Genomic DNA, 4,345 nt, shown 5'->3' on the forward strand with positions numbered 1-4,345 from the left:
TCAAACCGCACCATACCAAATTCTTGGATAACGGTACTAAAACATCCAAACCAGGCACGAGGAAACTGTTTCAAGCCATACAGTGAGCAATGAAGTTTACCTCTTGAGCAATAGAGCCAGGCGGTTGCTCCATATAGATTTCTTTTTTAAGCTCACCATGAAGAAATGCATTCTTAATGTCTAATTGGTAAATAGCCCATTGTCGGATGGTAGCCATAGATAGGAACAAGCGGACAGATCTTAGCCACAGGGGAAAATGTGTCATAATAATCCAACCCATAAGTTTGAGTGTACCCTTTTGCTACCAAATGAGCCTTTAATCAATCAACCTAGCCATCCAGACCAATTTTAATAGTATAAATCCCGCAACAACCAACAATCAACTAGCTTGGAGGTAAAGGAACCAATTCTCAAGTGCTATTATTATCCAGAGCAATCATCTCTTCAATTGTTGCCTGATGCCATCTAGGGTCAGCCAACTCCTCATAAACATGGGAGGGAACAGAAACAGATGAAAGTGTGGACATAAAAGCAAAATATGGTGAAGATAAGCGATGATAACTAAGGAAATTATAGATCAGATGATAATTGCGAGTGGACTGCATACCCTTACGACTTGTAATGGGAAATTGATCATCAGGAGGAAGGATCATGGCATGAGAGGAACCTAGAGCAAGAAGAGTAGTAATAGGAGACTTAGGAACAATATCAGGGATAATGTTAGTACTTGTAAGAGGAACAAGAATATCAGCTGTAGGAAGAGACTCTATCGTAGGTGAAGAACATTGTGGTACAAGGACAGACTCAAACGACTAACCAAGAAGGGGAGCAATTTATGGGACGGGAAGGACCTCAGTTATAGAGTCATGTTCTGCTGGAGATGAAGAGAAGAAGGGAGAAGACTCAAAAAATGTAACATCAGCAGATATAAAATATCGATGTGTTGTGGAAGAGTAACACTTGTAACCTTTTTGAAGATGCGAGTAGCCTAGGAAAATACATTTGGTAGATAGTTTATCCTGACCAAGGGAGAAGACGTGGACAAAACAAGTGCAACCAAAGACACGGGGAGGAAGAAAGAATAAACATTGGTCAAGGAACAAAACATAATGAGGTATCTTGTTTTGTAGGGCAAAAGAAGGCATCTGATTAATCAAGAAACAAGCGGTCAGCATAGTGTCTGCTCAAAACTAGAAAGGAACCTGATTGTGTAAAAGCATAGTGCGAGCAGCTTCAATGAGATGTCTATTCTTACGCTCAACAACCCCATTTTGTTGTGAGGTTTAAGAACAAGATGACTGATGGAGGATTCCCTAGGAGGACATGAAATTTTTAAAAGGGGTAGAAAAGTATTCACGAGCATTATCACTCTACAACATATGAATAATAGTATTAAATTGTGTCTTAATTTTAGCACAAAAGGATTCAAATATGGAAAATAATTCAGAATGAGTTTTCACTAAAAATAACCAAGTGCAGCGAGAATAATCATCAATAAATGTAACAAAATGCTAAAAACCCAAAATAGAAGAAACACGACAAGGACCACACACATCTAAATGAACTAACTCAAAAGGGGACGGAGCTCGTTTATTGACATGCTTGGGAAAAGAACTATGAGAATGTTTCCCAAGCTGACACGACTCACAACTTAAAGACGATAAATTAGATAGACTTGGAATCACCTTTTGAAGCTTCAATAAATTGGGATGACCAAAACGATTATGAAGGAGAACAGGAGATTCAAAAACAGTGCATGCTATAGGGGTAGAAGGTAAATTGAGATGGTAGAGGAGAGGCCCTGTGACTCATGTTCTGTGCCAATCATTATCCCGTGTCTTCGGTCCTGTATAATAATAGAAGTATTGTAAAAAGTGATAAAACAATTTAAAGACTGTGTAAGTTTACTGACAGACATAAGATTAAAAGGACAATTAGGAATATAAGAATAGAGTCTAAGGCCAAGAAAAGAAGTGGATGTGCATGACCCACTACTTTAACAACTGTTTTGGACCCATTAGCCATAGTAACAGAAGGCATAGATGTAGCATTAGTGAGATGAGAAAGTAAATGAGGGTTACTAGAAATATGATCAGAGGCACCAGAATCAAGTACCCAAGGTCGTAAAGGGGAAGACTGAGTGAGGCATGCAACTGAATTACCCGAGTGAGCTATGAAGGCAACAGATGAGGAAGACTGCTTATTTGCTTGATAGTTGAGATATTCTTCGTAATCAGCACTAGTGAGAGTCAAGGATGGCTGAATGTGTCCTTCAAAAGATTCTAAAGGAAGATCAGAGTGATCAATTTGAACAACATTGGTGGCCATAGTTAGGGCTGTTCAAATCCGAATATCCGATCCGAATAGGGCTTTTCCTAATCCGATCCGAATTTTTGGATTAGGCTATATCCTGATCCGAATCCGATCCGAATTATGTGGATATCCGATTTTACGGATATCCGAAATTGATCCGAATTTTAAAATTTTCTTATTAAAATCAAATAATTCTAGCAAAAAAATTGAAATTATAATTCCCTTACATGATAAAAGTATCTAAAAAAATTAACATGAAGCACAAAACATTTAACCTATGTTGTCCAAACACTGTCACAGCCCAAATTGCTATCTTCATTGCCAATTCCTACTCGTCATCATCCTCCTGTACAAAACAAAACAAAACAAATAAACCATTTCAATAAACAACTTTTAAGATTAACAACAAAATTAATTGCGTAAGGAATTTTATAGCATAATATTTCATTGTTATTCAGGCATGTCGTTTTCCTACTCAAAACATTTTATCAAAAATAGAAGAAAAGAACTTCCCTGCTATATTACTTATGAAAAACTCAACTAATAACTGGTACATTATTCAACTAAAAAAATGTGGAAATATTTCACATAAAAGGATACTTTAATGGCACTAAAAAAAAAATAAAAGATAACGGAAATAAAGTACTATTCATACTTGCAGGTTGTGCGAAGATGAGTGATCATTCTATTGAAAAATGTTGGCTCCTCCATTAAATTCCAACTTCTCAATTATCCCGCTACCTGTATCAAATGCGGAAATGGGTATAAATTGTTAAGAAATGAGTAGCGATTCATACTTCTGAATTTTTTTTTGAAATTTCCGATTCAACCAAACATGTGAAGTCCCATTGTTTGTTGGGACATTTTGTCAAACAGGTAATACACAACATGAAAAAGTTGATAAACTGAATTGATTGGAACATTTAATCAAACACATGGCATGCCTTGTATAAGTGTCTATGAAAAATAACCCACCAAAACAATTTGCTTTCTAAGTACTAAATGTAAACATTTAGCACAGACATAAAGTCTGCAATTAAAATTCAGCCTATAAAATTCAGCAAATCTAAATTCTAAAGAAATTTACTTATGATCAATTTGGGGCTTCAATCGTCAGAGAGATTGAGATCTGAGAGAGTTGAGCGAGAGAGACTGAGATCTGAGAGTGTTCGAGCGAGAGAGACTGAGATCTAAGTCTGAGAGAGTTTGAGTGACTGTGTGTCTGTGTCTGTGCCACTGTGTGTGTTCGAGCGAGAGAGACTGAGATCTGAATCTGAGAGAGTTTGAGTGGCTGACTAACTGTGTGTCTGTGTCTGTGCGTGTTAGAGGGAGAGAGACCGAGAGAGTTGAGCGAGAGAGAGTGAGAGACTGAGATGAGATCTGGTCTGAGAGAGTTTGAGTGACTGTGTGTCTGTGCATGTTCGAGCGAGAGAGACTGAGAGTGAGAGAGTTGAGTTAATTGTGTTAGACTGTTAGGGTTATTTTAAAACTAAAAACGACGTAGTTTAGTAAAATCCGGATCGGATACGGATATCCGATTTTTTAACAATCTTGATCCGGTATCCGATCCGAATATTCTGATTTTTTTAAATAACGATCCGTATCCGATCCGAATTTTAGGATATCCGATTTTTTGGGATCGGAGCGGACCGGATCAGGATCGAATATCGGATATCGGATTTTTTTGCACAGCCCTAGCCATAGTAGGGCGACCATGCAATTTGTAGAATTTTACCTTGGCATGTCCCCACCGATTACAGTAACTATACTTAGGTCGACCTCCCCTGCCACCATGGTCTCTATGCTCTTTTCTATAAGTATTTTGCGACTGAGAAGCCAAAACTAAAGAGTCAACAAAGGGAGATCCTGCCACAACACTACAAGAGGAGGCATGAAGAAAGCGAGCGAGCACTTCATCTAGAGAAGGCAAAGTAACACTGGCCAAAATCTGATCTCGTACTAGAGTAAGATTAGGGTTGATAGCAATAAGGGTCAGAACCATGAAAAACTTATCTTGTTGTGCCAGATCTTT

The 4,345-nt window shown here is 37.9% G+C and overlaps 1 long non-coding RNA gene across 1 annotated transcript; it reads right to left on the bottom strand.

The window, feature by feature from the left end:
* Positions 1 to 2,623: 2,623 nt before the first annotated feature.
* LOC116113021 lies at positions 2,624 to 3,343 on the bottom strand. The gene is made up of 3 exons (XR_004125371.1): positions 3,289 to 3,343; positions 2,969 to 3,054; positions 2,624 to 2,659 (listed from the first exon to the last, which is right to left on the bottom strand). It is a non-coding gene; the product is annotated as an uncharacterized LOC116113021 (long non-coding RNA).
* Positions 3,344 to 4,345: the final 1,002 nt, after the last annotated feature.

This window comes from Pistacia vera, unplaced genomic scaffold (genome assembly GCF_008641045.1).
Source record: "Pistacia vera cultivar Batoury unplaced genomic scaffold, PisVer_v2 Contig121, whole genome shotgun sequence".
NCBI lineage: Eukaryota > Viridiplantae > Streptophyta > Magnoliopsida > Sapindales > Anacardiaceae > Pistacia > Pistacia vera.